Source organism: Tamandua tetradactyla, chromosome 7 (genome assembly GCF_023851605.1).
Source record: "Tamandua tetradactyla isolate mTamTet1 chromosome 7, mTamTet1.pri, whole genome shotgun sequence".
Classification (NCBI taxonomy): Eukaryota; Metazoa; Chordata; class Mammalia; order Pilosa; family Myrmecophagidae; genus Tamandua; species Tamandua tetradactyla.
In genome coordinates this window covers 146,262,290-146,288,213 of record NC_135333.1, presented here as the reverse complement: position 1 = coordinate 146,288,213, position 25,924 = coordinate 146,262,290, and positions in this window count along the sequence as shown.

The following is a 25,924-nucleotide window of genomic DNA, read 5'->3' as shown; positions in this document are numbered from 1 at the left end:
TTAGTTATATCCTCTTGGTAGGAGTTCTTACTCTAAAGCACCTGAACTTCTCCTGTGGTGGAGAAATAATCAGATAAAGACTTACTTGTATTTAGTTTCCCCTGCTTCACTATAAAGTGCCAGAAATTCCTTGTAAACACAAAGAAACATAAAAGATATCCTCCCAACAAGTGGAAGGTAAATGACCTTTTGTGTTGTTTCTAAGGTTGGAATTTTTCTAACAGATAAACAGATTCAATTGTTAGAGAAGAGGCATGGCATGAGGACAGCTTACAAGTAAGGGTCAGTCAGCAGTGGCAGGGAGGTAACTGGGGTAGAAGATGGGAAGAAGAAAAAGGGGGTGGTGCCTTGAGTCTGAGAGGCAGCAGACAACCTGAGACAAGTTCTGGGATCTCTCTGGGGTATAGACGGGTCCAGGAACAATAGAAAGAACTGTCATGAATAAGACGATGCTCTAGTTCCTCCAGCTGAGGCCAGCCCAGACCACCCACCCCTGCTCCCTGTCAAAAAGGTGACTCGCCCAGTCAGGCTCCCACTTTGCCCCTCATACTGATTTTCTGGTCAGCCTCCTCCAGCACACCCCATCATTACCTATCAGCCCTGGCAATTATGAGCCCCAGCAACTCCCCTAGTCTCCTAAAAGGGAGGGAAGGGAGGGGTGGATCAGAGGTGCTGCTCTACCTGTCAGAGGGTACCGAAGTCTAGAATGCTGGAGACAGCCTAACTGCATGGGTGTACTCCAAGCCAAGGGCAGATGCGAATGGAAATCATGACTGCACTCTTACAAATGGACGCTGGCAGGTGTCTTCCCCAACAACACCCCGCAGGCCAGCCCAGACGGTGATGATTTCTGTAACGATCACAGATTACATTCAATCTGCTATCCTTATTTAATATTTAATCCTTCTTCCAAATGACAGTCTTTAAAATACTCAATCGAAGCTATCATGCCTACCCTGTCTTCTTTCCCCTGAGCTAGGTTTTCCTAGATCCTTCAATTAGAAAATAAGAATGCCTGAGTGGAGCCATTTGAAAAAAATTCCCAGCAGCTCACTGAGGCAGGGAACCCCATCTGCAGTCATCAGTGTAAACATTAAATGGAGAAATCCCTTTGATACTGTCAACAAGACAACCATCCACACAGTGGGCCCTGTTAAAGCCAACAGCATTGCTGTGATGAGAATTACACAAATTAAAATCTGCACCCAAGTGAAAAAAAAATATTGTTTTGTTTTGCAAGCAAACTGTCTGGCATTGTTCATAATTGTTTCATAGGTACTAGTATCATCACCCATGAGACTGTAACCTCTTTGAGGGCAGGACCAGTATTTCATATCACTTCCAAAGAAGTTTCCACCCAGGACGGGCACACAGTTTCACTTAGTTTATCCTTAATGATCTATTTATAGATTGAATATATTCATCTATCATATCATATCATAATATTTAAAGTCAGAGGAGAGAGGTGCTTACAGAAGCCTGCACTGGAGTATACAGCTCATACTAAGAAATAGGTATGCTAAATGGTGGAGTGCCACGATGGAAGAGATTCAGTTTTATGCAGAACAACCCAATTCACAAATTTCCACACAGCTCTAATGACACCACATCCCTTATTTGATTAACACTGGGATCACAGATCTGGAAATGTGAACTTTAATTGAAGAGAGTTTTAGAAGCCCATTTTCGAGTAGGATCAATGGGATAACATTTTTAGGGAAACCTGAAATGGCCTAACACAGGAGCAAATGCAGAAGAAACAGTGCAAATAAGTTCAAATGTAGCCATGCATCACAAAACTTTTCTTTAACCATGTGTATCTTTATTCACAAATATTTATTTAATGCCTACCATGTGCCAAGGTACCAGACTGAAACTCTGAACAAGTCTCTATTAGTTAAGCATTGCTGCAAGAATTCTGTACAGCACACACACACAAAAAAACTCAAAACCTTAACAGCTTACCACAGCAAATGTTTATTTTTCTTGCTCACACGTCTGAAGATTACTGGAGATTCGGTTGGCATTCAGCTGGACTTGGAAACAGGTTAAGTTGGGTTCTAATCTCCTCCAAGAGTTTTCATTCTGGGACTATAAGTTACCTATGGCATATTCATTACACAGAGGGACTCAGAACTGTAAGAAGGGCCAATGGAAACACACCATATCTCTCAAGGCCTGGACAAGAAACAGTTATGTCTACCCACATTGTATTAGCCAAAGGAAACACATGACCAAGGTACATGGCCAAGTCCAATAGCAATATAATGGGGAAATAATATTTGCCTAGTCCAGTGGAAAGAGCTAAAAGTCACATGGCAAAAGACACAGATGTATATTACTTATATGAGGAGGAAGGGAAGAATTAGGGAAAACAGTCCAATTATCACTAAAGATATGGCTCTGCTCATGGTCCTCAAGTAAGGTGAAGGGAGTGGTAAAAAATAAATTTTCAAGTTCAGTGGGAATCCACTAAATAACTTCTCAATGGAGTTATATAGACTGAATATATATTAAGATCCTACTTGCTACTATTTAGAGAATAAGGGGCAAGAAGGTAAGCAGGGAGACTAGTTGGGAAGCTACAGCAATTGTCTGAGTGAGAGATGATGGTGGCCTCAGCTACAGCGGTGGCAAAGGCAATCAAGAGAGGTGGATAGAGTCACTATATATTTAGCAGATTTCGTCACTATTAAATACTGTATGCAGGGAAAGGCAGTTGCGAAGGATGACACTTTAGTTTCCGTTTTGGACAACAAAGGAAAATGATGCTGAAGTGGGGAAGCTTAAGGGTAGAGTGCCACGGTCTTTGTAGTTAACTCCCCAAATCCATTCTTCCTAAAATAACTAATCTGAGCCAGTAACCCCAAACTGGGCATGCATCCTGCTTTCCACACCATCTCCCACCCCCAACCCGGGGATTCTCGAAAAATGGCAAGGAGATATTTTCAGTGTCCAGGGATGAGTTACTGATATTTTGCATTCGGGGTCCCAAAATATGAATTACTAAGATCTATGGAATGGTCTCACAAAACAAAGATTCAAACTGTCCTGCATGAAGCACCATACACCCCTCTGAAAGACATTGGCCTATGCCTATTATGATAACCCCATTCTGCTTAAACCCAATGATTGGTCTAAGAATAAAATTGTGGTTCATCCTAGGAAATTCACTAGGGACCTTACATGAACATTTCCTCTCATAAGACAAAGACACAAAAAGAAATAGTCACTTCCTTCCTCTGAACGCTGTTTGGATATGATGCCTGGAACTTCTGCAGATAGCTCATGAACATGAGGGAGGCCAATCAGAGGTCAAAATCAACAAGGCTGAAAGAACAAAATAATGAAAATAAAAGGGATCTTAGCAATATCATTAAGCTGCTGAATCAAGCAACTCCGGATCTGCCCATCCTTAATCAGGATATTAGATAATAAATTTCCTTATAGCTTAAACCAACTTGAGTTAGATTTTTAATACTTGAGTAAGAAAGTGCACTAGATAATAGAGGAAGGAAATTGGTGTAGGAGTCAAAAAAAATTCAAGAAACTGTCTTGATTTGCTGGACTGCTATGACAGATACCAAATAATGGGTTGGCTTAAACAAAAGCATTTATTGGCTCCTGGTTTCAGAGGATAGAAGTACAAGATCAAGGTATTGGCAAAGCCATTCTTTCTCACCAAAGTCAGTGGCTTTCTGGAACTAGCTGCTGGCAATCCTTGGGTTTCCTTGGCTTGCATCTCTGACTCCCGTCACATGACAGTGTCCTCTCCTTCGGTCTTCTCTTCCCATTTTCCACTAACTTCCAGCCTCTGGATACACTCCTGTTTCTCTGACTCCTGGCTTCCAGTTTCTTCTCTTTACAAGGATTCCAGTAATATGAATTAAGACTCACCCTGATTCAGCTGGTCATCACTTAACTAAAATTAACATGTTCAAAAGGATGGGCCACAGTGGCTCAGCAGGCAGAGTTCTCACCTGCCATGCCAGAGACCCAGGCTTGAGTCCCGGTGACTGCCCATGCGAAAAAAAAAGATCCTTTTTACACATCAGTTCACACCAGGAATGTGGATTAAGATTAAAAACATGCCTTTGCTGAGGAACATAATCCAATCTATCATAAATCCAATTTTGGACAAGTGCTTGTGAGAGAGGTAAACATGTGAGTCTAGATATCTCAGTATGTGGATTTGTATACGTGCTGCCAAGTGAGCATTCAGTATGTGAATTTGGAGTTCATAAGCAAGAAAAGACCAACCCTTTGATTCCATACTGGCGGACATTATCGCATGTCTCTGTGTAATGACGTGTTTGTGTGTGTGCGCATGGGTTGTAGTGTTTCAAGTGCATTAAACCAGACCATCTCAGTGTACATTATTAAAGATGACAATCCCTAAAATCACTGAGCACTTAATGAAATATTGTGGCCTTTTCCTAAAGTGTAGGTAAGATGATCTCGGAGTCCTAAAGCATATAGTTAGGTATGTCTTCTGGTTGTTTCATGAATACTTCCTTGCTGCTCCCTAACTAAATTGTGATCTCCTAGAAAACATAAACTGAAGTTATTTATTCCATACCCCCCATCAAGTAAAATGCAAGGCACCAAGCAGGTACTCAACAACTATTTATTGAATTACAATTTCTGAAAACTTGACATTCATTTCTAAAATTGTTGGCTAAAGAAGGATTTTGCAAATGAAGTCACCGTCTTACACCAAAGGTGGCAAACTGGAGAAACACAAACACATATTGCATGCCTTGATGCTTCAAATATTTGAATTATGTCATTGTTGAAATTTAAAAATTAAAAGATCTCACATTAAAATTTGAATTTCTGGCTTCCCTTGAAGATCCAATAGCACTGATTTTCCTGCCTATCAACAATGAATTGGAGCTGAGAAAGGGATTCCACCCTCCATTCCCCATCTTCCAATAGCCTGCTTCACTCACACATTTGATGAGGTACCCCTTGCTTAATCTCTCTGGGATCAGAATTTGCTTTTATAAAATGAGTCTGTTAAATCAAGTAATCTGGCTCTGACATTCTGTGATCCTAAAAGCCTGTCTTTTACAATAATAAAGTAGTGCATTTTCAGAATGTTTTTCCCTTCCTTATCACTCTTTTTCAGTATTTAGCCCTAATATTGGCTCTCCCTAGTTTTAGCCTAAATATACTACTTGGTAAAAATAGATCAAAGTTGCTCTGGTCAGCTTCCAAATGGTTTGGTTGAGGATAAACTTACAGTTCTCGCTATTTACCACAAGAGAGCAACGTCTATGAGTAGGTAAAAACTTAAAAACCCAGATAAAAAATAAATATAAGCTATTCTCTGAGGGAAATGTCTCAGCCCGCAAAATAGAAGTGCCCCACCTCTGTTTCAATAATGAAGAAAAAGGAGGCCGCTTTTTAATTTTTTTTTTTTTACCTGCTGGGTGATTGCTTAAAAACAAAAATTGAATTGTTTATATTTTATCTTTAGCTAGATATTTTACCTTTAATTATGATCTCCTATTTTCTTTGTCAATGCAAGAGTTTTGCCTATTTTAAACCCCACTGAGATACCATGAGAACATGTTTTTCAGCTCTTGTGCCGTCCTGCTGTTCTATTCTCTCTTTGCACTAACCCAACAGACATCTCTCATCTAATCCATTTTAACAACATACAAAGAGGTTAGAAATCAGACGTCAGCTTTTTTCCTTTCCCATCTAAGATTTACGAAAATAAAATGAAGTCATGATCAATAGCTGTATTAAGCAACAATTGTAAATATGTCTACAGGGCTACCCTCTTCTAAACTCTAGAAATGTATCTAAAATACTGTTCTTCAAAGCTCTATGTTAAAAGACTTTGAATTTTTGTATTAACACCTCGTATATGATATTAATGTAAAAAAGCAAGATTTAGTATTTCTAACTGCAGAGAAAATAGGAAATAGACACTCCTGGAGCAATGAAGTAGACAAATACCCTTTATGCCATTCAACCAGGGCAAGATATGCAGTGAAGGAAACACATAAATCGGTTGTTCAGACAGTCAAGGAAGCAGTGCAACTCTTTGCCTACAATAAGGATGAGAAATGAGATTGCCACTCTGCCAATCTTCAAAATTTTCTGTTTCTCCCTTGAGCATATAATATTATGATGCCTCTACTACATAAATACAATGTACTTTTTATACTCACTCAATAACGTACTTAAACAGGGTATGCAGAGACAGACGAGCAGCAATAAGTAGTTATAGGGGGATGATCTTTTATTCATTCAGAATATTAAGGAAAAGATATCTAGGTTTTAAGACGTCTTTTTGTTGACTTGATAAGATACTTTCAGCTATGCATAAATTAAGGAGAGATATCATTTACTAAAATCTTTAGGCTCTGCATTCTCTAAGCAGTGTAGCTAGTATGTAATGCAATTCTTGAATATAACATTATTCTGAATAAGGTATCACTATTCCATATTCCCTCTACAGGAGACAAGAGAATATGCAATAAAGCTTGATTCCACAGAGTAAGACAAACCAGCACTGGCAAAATGTCTACTTGTCATTGTTTCAAAAGAAGATTTAAATTTAGAAAATCATATATTCTACTATTTCTGGCCAGTTCCAATGTTGTCTTTAAGCTTTGAAAAGTAGAATTTAAATTCCATTATTCCAAACTGGTTATTTTAATCTTTTCCACACTTATAGGAAGAGTGTAATTATCTACACTAACTATAAACAAAGTCTATATTGCTAGCTATATCACTGACATAGCTAGAATACAGAAATGGAATGATTATTACAACTTTATTCATGAATAAAATGCTATAGGGCACATATAGATTATGTGTACAAATTAAAACTTTTTCCTATGGATTTCTTTTTTTTTTTTAGAAATTACTATGAAATTGAGTTAACAATATCAGATATATGTAAGTGATAATTTAAAAACTCTTTGAGAGCAGATTCAAAAGTAATGTTATATAACTGTAAAAAGATAGAGAAATAAACCCATAGTGTTTAGTTCTTTCAATAGATTAAAAAAATATACGTCAAACACTTAACAACTTTCAGCCTTATTTGAGAAATAAAATATGGTGAAATAGTAAAACTAATTTAGAAAATTCCCTGTGTTGGCTATTTAGTACTTTTATTTCTTTACGTATTATTCACTCATCCAACAAACAGTTATTAAACCTTTACCACCTGCTAGCAATTGATGGAGATTTTTTAAATAAAAATAAATGGCACTTTCCATAATAGTTAATATATTATGTATTTCCTATATTCTGGTGCCTATTTACAAAAGTATAAAACATATACTGATCTAATTAGCCAACAAGGGAAATAAGTGTGGTAAAAGTGTCTGGCTTAGCACTTCCCTTTACCTAGGAGAGAAAGCTCTGGAGCTGTGACATCCCTGGGGAAGACGCCGTCGCACAGGCCTGTCTGGAAGGGATTAAGAAAGACAGAGCAGCTGGGACCCATTTTCAAATCTAAAACCTGTATGAAAGGCTTTATGTGAATGGCTGAAAATCTAAGTTCAGATAAGCTGAAAGAGCCTAAGGGGATGCATTAGTCTTGGTGTTAAACCAAAGAAAATTTATTAGATCACAAAATGGTCAGATTTAACTTTTGATTTCATAAGCCTAGGAAAATGAAAAACAAAGATCCATCCCTTTATGTATCAGTCTTCTTACCTATGCAATCAGAAGATGATGAAAATTAAAAGTCAGATAAAAATTAACACGATTTGAACTAGAATAGTCAAGACTATGATGCATGATAAAATCATTCACGTTTCAAAATTCTAAGCAATCTTTGATAAGTTCCATTCTTGAATATTAAAAGGTCAGTGGCTTTTTTCTAAGATAAGATAATATTTTCCACTCTCTGATCCTTCGTCATCTCTTTCTGGGAATGCCCCTTCAATGGTTAAGTGGTATCTTTTTTCGAGTGTCTTCATACTCAAGAAGGGTTGAATATCAATTTATAATAGACTCTTAGGTTATATTCTTAAATGTAATTGGATATCAACCTGTTGTTTAAATTTGAATTTCAGTCAATGACATTGTTAGAGTCCTAGGAATTTAGAGTGGGGTCAAAATACAGCGAAAATAAAGAGACAATTCTATTTTATTTTCTATCTCTCTTTAAGAATATCAAATGATAATAGTACAATTGTTAAGTTTTTAGATATAGCACCTATGAACAGTACCTTGATGCGTATGAAGTGTCAATTTCTTAAACAAATATAGAAACCCAGCAATTATCACAAGCATTCTTCCTCATTACATGGCCAAAGTGTACAGGATTCGTAAAAATAAAAACAGTATATTGATAAGATTTGACAGTCAGAAATGTTTGCCCATTAGCTTGTTGCTGATTCTAGTCGAGCATAGACTGGCTTCAAATTTCACATGGTAGAAATACCACAGAACTACAGGTATCATTGAAATATCATAACTTCAGGTTCTGAATAAAAGCCACTTCTAAATTGCACATTTTGCTTACTTAAAAATAAAAAAAGGCCTTATTCCAATGTTATTCTTTGATAGTGGTAGCATATAATTCTCATATTCTTAAAATTGTCTTCATTAAGAAACCAAAGAAACTTTCTCATTCAGTGGGAAAAAATCAGCATTAGCAGTGTTGGAGGTTCTGGAATGCCTAGTCCCTTATCCTTTCCCTTGCGTATTTTGCACTCTCTAATAATGGGTGTACTATATAATGTCCCCCAGAAAACATGTTCAAGCCTTAATCTGCATTCCTGTGGGTGTGAACTCTTTTGTAAATAGGACCTTCTAAAGATGTTTCATCAGCTAAGTTGTGGCCAAATTATTCAGGGTAGGTCTTAATCTATATGACTATAGGCCTTATAAAGAAAGGAAATGGAGACACAGTCAGCCAGAGAAAGCCACAAGAAGTCAGAGTGCAGAGAGCGAGACTGCCACGTGATGGAGGCCTGCCGTCACCAGAATGCTACCAGCTCTGGAAGAAAGCATGGCCTTGCCAATATCTTCAGTTGGACTTCTAGGCTTCAAACTGTGAGCCAATAAATTCTTGTTGCTTATTCCAACCCATTGTGTGGTATTGTCATAGTAGCCCTGGCAAACTGAGGCACACTCTTCTCTACCCCTCATCTAAAGCTAATGTTTGGGACCTTATTTTGGGAAGCACGCATCTGTAAAGGACTCTTAGAGTCCCAAACAACTGCACGAGCATAATGGACAATAATACACCCTGTGGAATACCAGAGAGAGAATGTAGGCACTGGCTCCACCCCCTGCTTACTGTGGGCCAATGAACGGCTGCCTGATCCCATTTAATCCATCTATATATCATTCTGCTTCCCCTAGCAAGAAGTCAGTGTGGGGTATAGAAAAAAATCAAGATATTTTCCCTTCAATACTGTGCCCCTTCTGGGGTTTAGGATGGGATTTCTCTGAAGGAAATCAGAGAAAAGATGAGTAAGTGTCCTCTATACACTAACTTTGCATTGATGTATTATAATGCTTTTATATTATTCTGTTTTTTTAAAAGCTATTCCTTTGCCACAATAGTTTTCAAAATTAACAGGTTACACAAGATTTCTTCTCCAGTTTCTCTCTTCTCCAGTGAAAGTCACTGATAATTATGAAATAGAATCAGCCATCTGCTCTATTGACTTGATAGAAAGTAATCCTAGGATGTGCACATGATTTATCAAGTATAACACCTCACATGTGTATTAGAATATTTATTTAGTGAGAGCCATTATTTGTTCACTGAGAGCTGAATTGATCCTGAGAGGAACTGACCCACATACAAACACTGGAGGGACCCCTCCTATAAGGTTCATTCATGCATTCATTCACCCGCCACATGCCAGGACACGTCCAAGCACTGAGACAACAGGTAAGGTTCCGTTTTCATAGACTTTCATTCTGGAAAGTGGTTACAGTCAAAGTCAATCAGTCAAAGAAGTATATAAAAAGGATAATTTTATGTAGTGATAGTATAATGGAAGACCCGAAATGTACTTGACATGATAGTTACTGGAAATATCGCCAACTGGAGACTAGAGCACAGGAGGACTAAATGGTCAAGAATCTCTGAGCAGAAACGATTAGAGCTGAGGTCTAAATAAGAAAGAGGTAGCCAGATTTGAAAGGTAGAGTGTTAAAGATCTTAAAATTCATTCAATGTCCTAGAGATGAGATCTATAGTTTCAATGATAGTTTTCATAGAATCCAACCTATTATATTCCAAGAAAATTACTCTATAAGGTTTTATCATCCAGTTAAACAGCTTACTCCACTGTAAAAACACTTGGTAAATGAGTGGGAAATGGCATATGACTAGTGATGAATTCTAGGCTATTTATCCACGATGAGGGATAAATGAATGACATATAGCCAATGCCTAAAATACCAAGCACTGATAAAGGTTCTTTTATATTCTGCTCACTTTGAATAAATGCATCTATTGCTCATTCAGCAAATGTGTATTGAGCTCCTATATGTGCAAGGCATTGTACTTGGCATAAGATTCAATTATTAACCCAACATTAACACCTAGGCCTGATTGACACAAGTAGTCAAATAAGCAATTGCTATATCACTTGATCAGTGCCATCAAATGAGTAAACCTAATGTACTACTGGTGCATATGAAATTGCTCTTAAACTACTTTGGGAGAGATATCAAAAAAGGCTTCCTAGATGCAGTGACACTTAAATGAAGCTGTATTGGTGTGTAGAAAATAAGCCACATGGCTGGAAGCAGCCTAGGGAAGAAACAGGGTTCAGAGAATTAAAGTTCTCCTCCAAGGCTGGAGCCATTAGAAAGTGAGGAAAATTGTCAAGAGATAAGACTATAGCATCAGCAGTGACAGAATCACAGAGCCCTGTGTGCTGAATTAAGGAATTTGGACTTTATATGGCACCAATGGGGAACCACTAATGAATTTTAAGCAGGGCAATGACATGATCAGATTTGTGGGTTTTTATAAAATCTCTCTAGCATCAATGTGGAAATTTCAAGGTGGTGAGAGAGAAAAGCAAGTTGAACACAAAGTGAACATAACCCATCCAAGTAGTTTTCTGTGAAAACTTGAAAGTCTTCATTGAGCTGGATTTCAGCTCAAATCACATAGTGCATTGTGAGCTTAAACCTTACTTAGAAACTACACTCACATTTTTAATAGTCAGGTGGTGAATTTAATCACATAAGGTTACATTTTATTACTTCATATATTCTGAAATGTGAGTTTTTCACTCAGTCAGCACAGCCATATCACTTAGCTCAGGAAAACATGTCAGTCCTTATGCTCTTCAAAACTACCAATAACACGCATGGCATCAAATTTTTCTAGGTGGAATGAAATTAAATCATGACTCTTTGCAATGTATTCTAATCAGCTACTCCATTAACTGTTTTCAAATGGTAATCAACTCAGCTCAAAATGAACAGTTACATATTCAGTTTGCTCCATGAATTCTATGAATGCATTTACCGTTACAAGTTATAATTATATTACTTTCAGAACTCATTTACAGCAATTGAACAAACTAAGAAGAATGCTAAGATTCCTGTGTGACGGTGTAATTAAACAATATGAACTATAGGACTCTACTTTACATTCTAAAATTCAGCTATGATGTTATATTTTCCAAGAAATGATATTTTCAGAACAAATATAGACATTCTTAAGTTAATGTCTTTAAAATTTGAAATTATGGACCGCTGTGATGGTTTGAAAGTGTATGTACCCCAGAAAATCATACTCTTAAAGCTAGTCCATTCCTGTAGGCGTAAACCCACTGTAAATAGGATCCTTTGATGGAGCCACTTCTGTTAAGGCCTCATCAGGATGGAACACAATCCTATTACTGGAGTCCTCTATAAATGGATGAATACAGAGAAAGAGCGAGAAAGCAACTGAAGCACAAAGCTGAAATCAATGAAACCTGGAAGAGGAGGGAGAGACCAGCAGACCCCACCATGTTTCTTACCATGTGACAGAGAATTCGACAAAGCATCACCTTGATGATGCTTTGATTTGGACATTTTCACAGCCTCAAACTGTAAGCTAATAAATTATCATTTATTAAGCCAACACATTTCATGATATCTTCTTTAAGCAGCCTAGGAAACTAAAACTAATACCAAGTGAAATGATCAGATAATACAGTACATTTTGTTATTTGCCAAATTAAATACATCTCTAGCAAAGAGGAATTCACTCTCTTTGAATGAGGAAGCAGGAGGGAATGTCTGTAGCAACAAGACTACTTGGGCAAAAATAATATTTTTGGAGAGCTTACTATGTGACAGGCCTTATGCAAAGTGCTTTACATATTTTGAGCTATGTCATCTATTTCATCCTAAGACAGAATGGAAGAGTAACCTCTTCCTCTAGGCAAAATAGTCACTTTCAGAATAATTAGCTCATTTATAAAAGGGGCTATAGTGTTATTTTAATTATCTATTGCTATATAAAACACCATGCCAAAACTTAGGAGCCTAAATTATGAACAATCATTTATTATCTCATGATTCTGTGTGTTGAACAGGCAGTTCTGCTTCTTTGGTGATGACTGAGGGTCTGGGTTGGGGTAAAAGTTTTACAGTGACCTTACTCACAAGACAGGCATTTGGTGTTGGCTATCGGCTGGGAGCTCTGTTGGGGGTGTTGGCCAGGAACCTTGATTTTGTTCCAGGTACACTTCTCTAAATAGTTGCTTGGACTTCCTCTTAACATAGCAATTGGGTTCCAAGAATGGAACTCTCTGAGAGTGAGCATTCTAGGAGTATCAACCCAATCAATATACAAGCATTTATTATGGTGGGCAGAATAATAGCCCCTCAAAGATTCCCATGGCAAAAGAAATCTTAAGGATGTAATTAAGTATCTTTAGATAGGAAGATTATCCTGGATTATCCATGTGGGCCAAATATAATTATAAGGGTGCATATAAGAAGGAAAAAAGGTATAACGGAGTCAGAGAAAGAGAATTAAAGATCTTATGCTGCTGACCTTGAAGACTGAGGAAGGGGGAATGAGGCAAGAAATGCAGGCAGCCACTAGAAGCTGGAAAGGGCAAGGAAAAATATTCTCTGCTATAGCTCCCAGAAGGAACGCAGTCCTGTTGACACCTTAATTTTAGTCCAGTTAGACTTTTGACCTATAGAACTCTAGAATAATAAATTTGTGTGTTTTAAGTTAGTACATTTGTGGTCATTATTTACAGCAGCAATTGGAAACAAAAACACTTTTCAAGCATCTATTTGTATCAAGTTTGCTAACAACCTATGGCTATAGCCCAGGGCCACTGGGATGAATTCACGTAGGCATGGCTCATTGGAACAGTCACCACCAAAGGAAAAATCCAGCACAAGTATCATGCTCCTCAAAATCTTTCCTCTGTGCTAGTTTTCTGTAGTTACTGTAATTACCACAAATTTACTACAACCTACCACAAATTAGTGGTTTAAAACAATACCATCTTGTATCAAAGTTTCTGTAGGACAGAAGTCTGATACAGGTCTCCTCAGGCTAAAGTCAAGGTGTCGACAGGGCTGTATTCCTTACTGTTGGCTGAACTTTTGCCAACAGGAGGTTGTAGGACTGAGGTACCCATTTCCTTCCTGACTGTCTACCAGGGACCATCCATAGCAACTAAAGATTTCTCTTCAGTCTTCGCACTTGGCCCCTAGGTCTCAGAACCAGTAGCAATATGTTGAATCCTTCTCACAAACTGGATTTTTTCTCATTTTCCTTAAGCTGCACCTCTGTTCTGCCTGAAGCTGGTGTAAGTTTTTGGCTTTTGAAGGTTCATTACAATTAGATAGAGTCCATCCAGATAGTCTCCCTATATTCAGATGCATAACCTTAATTACATTTGCAAAGCCTCTTTTGAAATGTAATACAGGATATTCACAAGTCTCAGGGATTACGGCATGCACATCTTTGGGAGGCATTATTCTGTCCACTACAGTTCTCTACCCCCTGAATCTTAATCCAAGGAAAAGTTTGAAGTGCAACACCAATCTGCTCTGTGCCCTATGAATAAGCCCCCATTATTGTAATTAGCACAAATAAACTCACCATCATTCTGCTGTTCACTGGCTCCAATAGCATCCCCAAGAGGCAATTTATTTGAGATGTTACTCCTCCAAAATTAGTCACACTTGGGTATTTCCATAATCAGCACTGCTTCATCATTAAAAAGCAACGTTGTTCAAAAGAGCAACAAAGCTTTTTTTTGCAATATCACATAAACTGCCTTCTTTGACAATGAAGGAGAGCAATCAAAAAAACAATCAATTCAAAATGATCTCATGACTTCATATGGCAGACTATGTAACTACAGTGAAGATTGCACCTCTGCATCCCTCTTTACTCTCCAAAGCTTTCAGACTCTGCGTTAAAATTTTGAATCTACTAATGAATTCTTCAATGCTAAATGCAATGTAATTTAAGGTTTTCAGGGTGAACTGTGATTATCCTATATTAGAAATATGAAAACTTTCCTTACTTGTACAAACATAGAGATTAAGGTGTAAAGATAAGTAGAGGCAGCAACTATATTTACAAAAAATTTCAAAAACCTTACTGATGCATTTCAACACATTAATTTTTTAAATACTATATTATTGATCTAAGGACAATCTTGAGACAACAAGGCCTTGAGAAATAAATTCAGGAACAATGTGAGCTCCAAAGATAGTCAGGAGACCTGTATACCAACATTTTTGTTAATTGATATTCAACTAAGAAAGAAACATTATATGAATGAGCTGTGGAAGGAAAGGGTACTTTCCACTTACTGAAATCTTCTTACCAGTGACGCAAATGTAAATTCTGTTTCCCCAGGGAAAATTTTGGAGTGCCTCCTCTACCACAGCCAATGACAGAGATACTTGGGGTATATTAGTGTCACCTGGAAAGACATAATTTGAAGCTTTTGTCCAACTTTATACAGCAAGGTGGAAGGGAGCCTCCTTCTGGTCAATAAAATAGAGGAGAATTTTTCTCAGTGAAAGTTTTTCTTTGCCTATTTGATGGCTGAAATTACAACCCGCTTCTCATACTGAAAAATAATCTGCCAGATGAATACAAGAGGAGTAAATTTAAAAATCACTCTGCACTATCTCACAAAAAAAAGCACCCAAAAATGCATGCACTTCAAAGCAAAGGAAATTCTTCATTGTTTCAATAACTAAACATTTCACACAATAGTCAAATTCCAAAGAAAACACAGCCTACACATTAAATATATTCTCAAATAATGGGCACAGTTAGTTGCACAAAACCTGCAAACTAAATAACTTGAAAGTGAATTTCTAAATGGCCTTTTAAAAAAGATATTCATTATTTTACTGTAGACTAGATTTACACTTCTAATATTTATATATAATAAATTATAGGATCATAAGTCCTTATTCATATATTTTAATTTAAAAATCTGTCAATTTGATTAATGGAGTCATTTTTCTGTCCAATCCTTTTAAATTGAATCCCCAAAGTAAATTATGAGCTCATTGAGGCACTCATCCTGCCAAGAGAGTATCTGGCACACAGTAGGAAGCCAATAAATATTAAAAATGATAAACATGTATTTTATCAAGGCATATGTAGTACAGATTTTCAACCACATGTAGATTCTTCATTGAAATGCTAACAACAGACCAGTTTGTGCTTCATCCAACACCTGAGAGTCACTTTTTTCCTGCCATTAATTGAAATATATTCTGGAGAATGAAGCTAATATTAATTAAGTTTTACTATGAAAGCAAAATCATGCCATCACATATGTACTCTGAGTCATATTACAATGATTTGAGAGTCACTGTATTCCTTGTTCCCTCAATTTATGCTGATATTTAGTTGCACGTCATAATGTAGAAATTAATCACTCATCAAGAAGAATCAGGGTGGGTGTGGCTCAGGTATCTCATTTTACATACTGGCAGATAATGAACGGGGGATAAATTGGACGTAGGGCTGATTATGTGTACTAGACACTGTGCTGGAAAATGGGCATACAGAAGAAAAAAGACATGTTTGCTGTTCCTGTCCTCAAGAAGCTTACAAGCTAGTAGAGGAGAAGAAGTTTACACTCATAAATGCAAGAAAATATTCAAAGTCCTCAAAGAGAAAGAATGAAAACACAAATGTGGATATTGTTAGTTCAGAGAGAGGTAGGGAAGAAAAGCTGGGAAAAGTTTCCCCACTGTGTCTGAGCACATCAGTCCCCTGCTGTCAAAAGTACCTGAATATCTCCATCTTCTTGTGAGAGCTTTGGAAACGTTAAAGAAAATTAAATGCAGGAAAAGAAAGGCCCCAGGAGACCTAAGAGTGACTCAGAATGGTAGATTATTTCCAATAGGCCATTCCTCAACTACCAGGGGTACTTTCAGATGTCAGATAGCAGATGCCAGAATGTAGCTTCCTTCTGGATGCCACACATGTGCACATATACACACAGGATCCACGTGTGCACACACATGCACAAGATACATGTGTACACATACGTGCACAGATGATGCAAGTGTGCGCACATACACACAGAACATGTGATACATGTATGCATACATGTACAAGATATATATGATAGACTGCTTTATACTGTACATATTTTTTCATTTCGGTTTGTATTCACCAGCCTCTGGAATAATCAAGGACTTGGGACCCTGACTCACAGGTATCAAAGGGACCTCTGCATCTAGCCAGTTCTCCAAAGAGATTTACAGGTCTTGGAGAAATAAGATTCCTGGAGGTATCTTCTAAAATCCAAAGCTCAAAAATGCCAGTGAACTCACTCCTCCCCCTTCACCACTGTTTCCCCCCAAGTGGCCTCATTCGCCTATCATGCACAGAAGTCAATGCAGTGACACCAGCATTTCCAGAAGAGAAAGGGTTTAATTGCATAGTAGACCAGCAAGGAGATTAAAGGCAAGTCTCAGATCAGTCTCCCAGAGCAAAATGGGAGCTGGGGTTTTATACTGTCTAGGAGAGGCAGGCAATGATGGGGTGGGATGATATGGGTTAGTGGGTGGGCTAAAGTGGCGCATGGTCAGCTCCAAATCATGCTACTTCAGGCACTGCATTTTAAAAAATGGTGTCTTATCTCTTCTCTCTCTCCCTAAGCCGACTCTGCAGGTAAAATCATTATCCTCCCCACTACGTGGGACATGATTCCAGGGGTGTGAATCTCCCTGGCAGTGTGGGACATGACTCCCAGGGATAAACCTAACCCTGGCACCACGGGAACAACAATGCCATCCTGACCAACCAGGGGAAAAGAAATGTAACAAAATAAGGTATCAGTGGCTGAGAGAGTTCAAACAGAATCAAGAAGCTATTCTGGAGGCTACTCTTAATGCAAGCTTCAGCTAGATATTGCTAATTGCAAAGGTTTGCCAACCCTCAACCAACACCATTCCTGTTAAACCAAAGACCAGCGCTCTATCTGAGATCCTACAAAAGTTGCAGCACGAAGTTTACTTTTCAGAAACCTGAAACTTTCAGATGGTTCCTAGGCCAGATAAGTTCTAAAGCCCAGAGGTGCCGGTATCTCTAGGAACATCAGCCAGTTCCATCCCTGCATCCTATGTTGTCAACACCCCTTTTCAATATGAAAAAGTCAGAATGGATATAATCCAAATATCCCTAAAGATTGAGAGAAGGATCGAAGGAGAAGGAGGAGTTATAACAGAGAAGTTAGGACTTAAATGAGTATGACTCTGAATCATTACATTGATATTTCTTTTTAGTCTCCAGTGTCTTGGAGCAGCTAGAAGGAAAAATATGAAACACTGGAACTGCAACTCATACCAAACTTTGAAATCAGTTCTATAGGTACTTGTTACAATGTACTTTGAAATTTATTGCTTTTTTGTATACATGTTATAGTTCGCAATTAAAAAAATGGCAGCTTAGCATGATCAGTGGGTATAGGGATTTTTACTATTATTATTAGACAAAGGTGACTTTAGGTCAGGGCTTCTCCTTACTGGGCATGCTCCAGTGGCTTGGACTGGCTAGAACCAGCCTTAGCATTGCTGTAAAGGGAAAGGAAACAGTAACTTTTCTTGCAGCAAAACAAGCTGCTTCTGAGTAAACATGAGGAGGTGGGAGCTCAAACAAAAGATTTGAAAGCTTTCTCAAACTAGCAAGGGAGAGGCTACTTCAGTGGGAAGGGGGTTTGTAAGTGGCATTTCATGTTACCCCTAGTCAGTTATGACCTTTGCTACTTGGGCACATCATCTCCCGGTGAGGATGATGTCTCCTCCTTCTTTCTTGGTATTCTACCTAGCTCCTGCCATAGCACCTCGCATGATGACGATGAGGATGACAAACACAGCAAACATCACAACTCTCCAAAGGAGACCCGAATGTTAAAGGCTTGATATTTTACTAGGGGTTAGAAAGTCTGTGAAAAATCTGGCTGCTGGGCAGGATATTACTATTAGATACATTCTAAGTGTTTTATTTTCCCATTTCCTCTTCCTTCCAATATCAAGGTAATAGAGGGTTCATTGACGTGTGTATTCTTTATTTGTGCTGCTTGAGAAGAAATACAGAGGCTCCCATTGTGCCTAATAAGGCATCTTGTCTGCTTAACATAAGTCACCATATGGAGCAGATTCTACCTGAGGCATGCCTGGGTGGAGTCCAAGTCACTGTGAGACCTGATGTCCAATTTATCAGGTAACGTCCCAAGGCACCGCCAAGACGCCAGGCCTTTGTTTGTAGTATCAGGAATGAGGTCCCCTAGTCTGTGTCCAGATACCAAAGGGAAGTCTTCGCTTTCACTGAGAGGCTATCGTTCTGCTGCTTGCACTCCATTCTGGACCCATAAAGCCCAGATTTGTTGCAAGTGTATTTATTTGGAGAAGTCTGAAAGGACAAAGCACTCCTTTGCTTTAAGGAAAGCAAAGAACAATCATAACAATTTATGGGAAGTTTTATTTGACTGCTGGGTCAGTGGTTTAATTTTGCATATGCTCTCATAAATGTAGCCAGCAGTGTTTTATGAGGGGATCATCTTGTAAACTAAAAGTGCTGGCAGAAGAAAATCAGTTTGTAGCACCCAAGGCATTAGGGAAATTGGCAGCCATGAAATACACCTTATAATACTCTCCTCTCCAGCCCTGCAGCTAACCACCAAAACGGCAGTACCTTTGCTCAAACACTCTCCTCTCAAGTGGATGCTCTTCTGTCAGCCAATTACCTCATGGGTAAATTTCAGTATCAACAAGAAGCTGGAAGTAGCAACAGCACTTAACCCGGTGCTATTTTAAGTTGAAGACAAAATATTATCTGACTTAGTAATCAGTCTCACACAGCTTATGTACTCCAAACAATGGCAAATTAAGGCAAAACAAATTAAATAGAGAAATTCCTTGTTTTTCGTGTGAGTTTTTGTGTGCACACGCATTTGCACGCTTTGTTCCCTTTGGCTGAGGCCAACATGGAAACGTCTGCTTAGGGGAACTTTACAGCCTTGTCCATTGACCTCAACCCTATTAGGGAACGGAAATCCAACAGTGCAGACAAACCATCCCCATCTGAAGTTGCTTCAATTATGATGCAAGTTGGTATCCTAATTAAATTGACTCCAGACAGGCTCTTTGTATTTTGTGAGTAGCCCTCGACAACAGTGTGCCCTAATGTGATTAGCCAAGGATTATGGGAGGACTTAATGGCTGCAGCTACCACTTGTGAATAAGACCTTCCAGCTACAGACACTGTGCTAGGTATATTAACTCTAACCTTTCTCCCATACTGCTGAATCTGGCAGGACAGATATTCTTATACCTATTTTACATATACAAGAAAACTGAATTTCAGATAAGTTAGAGTAGAAAAAATGATATGTGCACTTTTAGTAGCCTGGCTTTTCCCACTGCCTTTATACACCTCTAGGATTATAGTCAGCCACTCAGCCTGATTTGCTAAGAAACCATACATTTCTGGGCAGTTAATACTCTTGAGAGATGAATGCTATTCCTGTGGCTTCCCAGCTAGAAGATGACAAAATAATCTACCCACTCTGCTGAGCTAGGGCCAGAGAGCATGCCCCACAACTCCCACCTGAGACATCAAGAAGGTAGGAACAAGGTTGAAAGCAAACAACAGAAATAAATCTTCCCTCAGCCGTCTCCAAGAAAAATCTAATCTGCATCATTCATTCATTCATTCATTCAATACTGGTTGAGGAACTACTCCATGCCAGGCACTGTAATTGGTCCTGGAATAAAAATAATGAGTGAAAGATAATGCCTTCCCTCAAGAAGCTCACAATACTAGAGGGGACAAACTAGCAGAAAAGCAATTTCTATACAGAGTGATAAAAGCTACTGTTTGAGTGAGCATAGGGTTATGGGACACAGAGCAGGGACAACCACTCTTCATGGGTATTTGGAGCAACTTTTGGGAAAAAGTAGCATCTGGGCAGAGTCCTAAGCCACAAATTATGGTGAACCTGGCTGTCAAAAGGATGCAGTTGGGAGTTGTCCAGCAGAAAGAGCAAGACGTACAAAGACCTAGAGGTAAGAGAGAGCCTGCAAAGTCCTAAACCTGCCAGCCGCTCTATGTTGCTACAAGGGGAGAGAAAGGAGAGAAGAAGAGAAAATAATGACACTGGACAATTAAAAACAGGATGGATCCTTAGAGTCCTGGTGAGGACCATTAGGACTCCATCCTGAAAAGAATGTGTTTCCTAAATGGAAAATTACAATCTAGATATCTCAGCTTCCAAGCAGAATCTCAGGGAGTGAGAACATTTCTCATCTGACCCATCTCAGGGGCTGAAACATCAAACTTGTGATGTTTGTCCCCATGTGCTTTTCACTCAGCCCTAAAGAGTGATCAGGGTGATGGCAGAGGTGTGATTCTCCACCTGTCTCATGAATACTCATGAGAGAACTGAAAGGACCAGAGCAGAGGAAGACTGGTGCCAAAGAATATCATTCATTCATTGATCCATTCATTTTTTCAGTCATTCATTTGAACCGAAGCAATACAGCCATAATGATACAGAGCCAGGGTCAGCAGTCCACAGCCTCAGGGCCAAAGGTAGCCTACAACCAATTTTCAAAATAAAGTTTCATTGGAACACATCCATACATATTCATTTGCTGCTTTTGCACTACAGGAGCAGAAGTGAGTTGTTCCAACAGAGACAGTATAGTAAAAAAGCCAGAGACATGTACTATTTGAACCTTTACAGAAAATGCTTGTTAACCCCTGACTTACTGTCTGTCATTGGGCTCTGAATCCACTAAGTTTCCTTATCTATAAAGCAGAGATAATAAAAATGGTGTTATTTTATATGTGAAGTTCCCAGCACAAAGTAAACATGAAATAAAATTACTTATTATTATTAATTTCTTTTCCAAATATTGCAGGAGTGGTCAGGAAATTGGGGCCAGGACTACAGTGGGCATTACACGCAGTCCCCATGGCTGCTGGGCTGAAGATTCTCCATGAGGAGGATGGTACAAAGGCTGAGAGCAGCCTCCAGTCCTAACCTGTGGCTCACCAAAAGCCAACGGCAGTGAATGGAACTTCCAAGAGCGGGAAGAAATAACCAAGCACATGTCTGCTCTTAACTTGCAGTGTAAGCGATGTCTGCAAGCAGCAACAGGGCAGAACTTTTAGTGATTCTAAACAGCACTCACATACATGCATAAGACTGTTTTAAAAAACTCCTAGCTGCCTCCTTTAAATGGCCAGGCTCACCTTAATTCATTCCTTAGCACTCTTCCCAGAGGCTATTTTCCTCTGGAAGTAGTTCCAAACACCCCAGACAGGTGGTAGGCCCTGATCTGTGTCTTCTAACCTCACGCTCATGCCAACAGTAGCTCTTACCACTCTGTACAGAAATTGCTTCTTTGCTAATTAGCCTCTCCCAATGGAATATCAATTTCCTTTCATATATTGTTCATACTTTAGAAAACCATCTGCAGAAGCATCTATCTTTAAACTTTTCATGGTGGTGCCATTTTGTTCCATCCTCCCAAAAAAGCAATTGCAGTATAATTAATATTTCTAATACCTTCTGGTAACAATATAACTTACTATTAAAAAAAAAATAAAGTGAAACACTTGTAAGCCCTGACATTATAACCACATGTAGGAAATAGATTTCTTACGATGTTGAAATTGGCTTTTTTTGAAAAAGTAGGAGCAGTTGAACAGAAAGCACAATTTTTGTAAATTAAGCTCTTCCAATTCATTCCTTGTCTGACAACTGTGTGGAAAGGGGAAAGTTATTACAGTATACCAATGCTTCTATTTGAAAGCCCAAGTTATTGAAAAAGGGAGGAGGAGAGTATCTCATGTACTGTGGTTAAAGGAACAATATTCCCTGTGGAATTTTACTAGGAAACTAATCTCTTTCTGCCTAAAGTCAGAGGAGGAATGAAGAGCCCCACCAAACTAAGTTGGAAGGAAAAGCCAGAGGTATCATTCAAAGAAAGCAATAAGAAATCGGAAGCGATCAGTGGGAGGTTAATACTGATGAAAATATCTGAGTGGTTAGTTTGACTACTGGCCAGGGTCTTGGTATGGTCAACAAAATAGAAGTTTGACCAATCAATTCACTCATTTTGTGACTATTTGATCACTTGTGTGGGGATGAGAGTTGAACAGGACAGGGAGGGGATGTCCTGTAGGACTATAATTTCCAACCATTTTTCCATCACGACATACACAAAGAATGATGTTCCCCTCCACAGCACATTCCCATGGGCTGATCCAGTTAGGATGCAATACAAAAGTGCAGAAATGTGAAAAAACAATTGCCAAAAGAACATATTATATTCATCCAATGAACACTGACAGCAGACCTACCATTTGCCAGGCACAGTTCTGGCAATGGAGAAAGTGATGAATAAAGCAAACTTGGACTCTACATTCACAGATCGTACACCCTGTTGCAAGAAACAGACAACAAGCAAATAATTATATGACACTGGATAGCATTTTGTGCTTTGAAGAAAAATAGTCCAATACGGATAGAATAGTCTGATATAGACAGTGCTGGTATAGATAGAATAGTTATAGAAGTTCTCCCTGAGGGGGTGACATTTAAGTTGTGAGCTGAATGAAGTGAGGAACCAGCCATGGTGTATTTGAAGAAGAGCTGTCAAGGCAGAGGAACAGCCAATAGAAAAGCTTTGAGATGGAAATGTGCTTGGCAAGCTCCAGGTACAGCAAGGAGGCCAGATGCTTGAAACCCTGTGAGTATGGTGAGGAATGATGGGGAAATGAAGTTTTGAGGCCAGAGAACAGTCTGGGGCCAGATAATGTAGGGCCTACAGGAGTTAGATTCTAAATTGATGGGAAGCCACTAGAGTTTGAGCACAGGAGTAATGATTGACTTAAGTTTTAAAAGGATCACTATGGCCACTGTGTTATAAGAAGATAAAAGGAAACTCCAAGACCACTTAGGGAAGCTATGACAATAGTCCAGGCAAAGGATATCAGAAGCTTAGACTGGGTTGATAACAGTACTGAAGATAAGAAGTGGTCCAATGTTAGATATATTTTATAAATAGAGACAATTGGAATTTGCTTCTGGAGTGAATAGAGAATGAGAAAGAAAGAAAAGTGTCAAGGATGACTTCAAGGTTTTGGGCCTAAGCAATTGTTGTATGCTGATGTTGCTTATTGAAAAGGGAGAGTCTTGGGGTAAAATTCAGTATTTCTGACTTAGGCATGTTAGGTTTGCAGTGCCAATGATGTGGGCACAAAGACAGTAGGGTATACAGATGTGGATTTTGGAGGAAAAACCAGGGATGGGTATACATATTTGGAAGCTGATGACATATGAGATATATTAAAATCTCAGATGTAGATGGAATCACTTAGAAAGTTTCTGGATAAAATCACTGGGAAAAGTATGTGGAAAACAGAGAGGGCCAGGCACCAAATCCTGGAGTTTTCCAAAATTTGAAGTCAAGAAGAGCAAGAAGAGTTAGGAAAGGATGGGAAATGAGAAGGAGGGGTCAATGAAGTAGGAAGGAAATTAGGACAGTGTGATAGCCAAGAAATGAAATCTTTGTTTCAAGAAGGAGGGTATGATCCACTGTGTTAAATATAATTGATGGTTCAAGGAGCTGCAGACTGAGAACTGACCATTTCATTTGGCAAGAATCAGCTTACAAGAGTTTATCAATGGAGATTTCTGGGAAGATGGCTGACTAAAGTGGCTCGACATTAGCCCTGCTCCACGGAAAGGTTGGAGAGGGGACAGGAGGGTAACTGAGGCGGCGATTCAGGAGTGCAGCTGACCTGAGAGAGGCTTCTGCACCACATGCAGCAGCCCTACTTGCAGAGGCCAAGGAACTAAGAGGCAGAAAGCTGGAGCCTGGTGTGGAGGTGTGCAGTGCAGGGACAGGAGCCCAGGACTAGGAAGTAAGCCACGCCACATTCCTTGGGCACGCTACACTCACCAGCACAGCTCCGTGACTGGCGACTCACCTCACACCCCACGTACCTGAACCCCATCACCCTCTCCATTCCCTGTGCTCCTGGCGCCCTCACCCCACCAGCCCCAAGTGCCCACTCCCCCATCCCAAGTGCAGCCCAACCCACCTCTCCTGCACCCCTCCCAAGCACTGCCTCCCCCTCCCTGTTCCCTGCAAGCTGTTGCCAGCGTATAAAGGTTGCAGGCACTAACCTCTGTACCTAGGCTACCCCAGCCCCACACCCATAGTGTCACACAGCCTCACCCCACCCTCCCTGAGCTCAGCGCATCCCTTTATGGCAATCCCAGGCTCATAGATGCACACAGGCCCCAAATCACGTCATTCAGCTCTGGGAACCACACCTTACAGCAGTCCTAGAACCACACGTGTGCACACCCTCAGCCTCACTTCCCAGCTCTGAGAAAGTGCTGACCTGCACAGCCGGTTCACATCTGCCCCCAATCCATGAAGGCATAATGCCGACCTGCTGCTACAGCTCTACACATGCGCACAAAGGGCCCCGTGCCTTAGACCAGCACACTCCAGGATTACTCCCCCTAGACCCGGGCACCCACACAGTTATATCCTCCGTGGCCGCTGGGCACCCACATTCACAAGAAACAGTGTAACATCCCCAACCTGGGCCTGTACCTGCCCTGAAACAAATCAACATGCTGAGTGCTCCCCCCATGACCTAACCATTCCGCAAACACAAGGCCTTAGACTACTGGAAGAAATCAACTCCCAAAGTAAATCAATCAAGATATTTACATGCCACAAAGACAGCAGAAGATCACTAAACAAATCACAATGCAGGCAGATACAGCTCTGTCTAATGACCATTAAAACACCAGAGGAGACGCAGATGTTGGAACAACTAATCAAAGGTGTTCATACAGATCTACTTAATAAAATAAGTGGGATAATAAATGGAATAAAGCAGATCAAGAAGACAGTAGAAAAACACAAAGAGGAATTTGAAAGAATAAATAGAAAAACAACAGAAATCACAGAGATTAAAGACTCTGTAACCAAATAAAAAACAACTAGAGGCACACAACGCCAGATTTGAAGAGGCAGAAGAAAGAATAAGTGATATAGAGGACAGGATAACTGATTTCAAAAACCCAAAACAGCAAATGGCAAAAAAAGATGGAAAAAATTGAATTGGATCTCAGGGAAATGAGAGTCAAAACAAAGTACACAAATATTAGAATCATTGGTGTCCCAGAAGGGGAGAGAGGAGTAAAGAGCTAGGAAGAGTAGTTGAGGATATAATGGGGGAAAACCTCCTGACACTATAAAGGACATAAATATACAAGTCAAAGAAGCCCAAAGAACTTCAAACACAATAAATCCAAATGGGCCTTCCCCAAGGTGCATACTAATCAGTCTGTCAAATGTTGAAGAGAAACAGAAAATCCTGAAAGTGGCAAGAGAAAAACAATCTACTGCATACAAGGGAAATCAA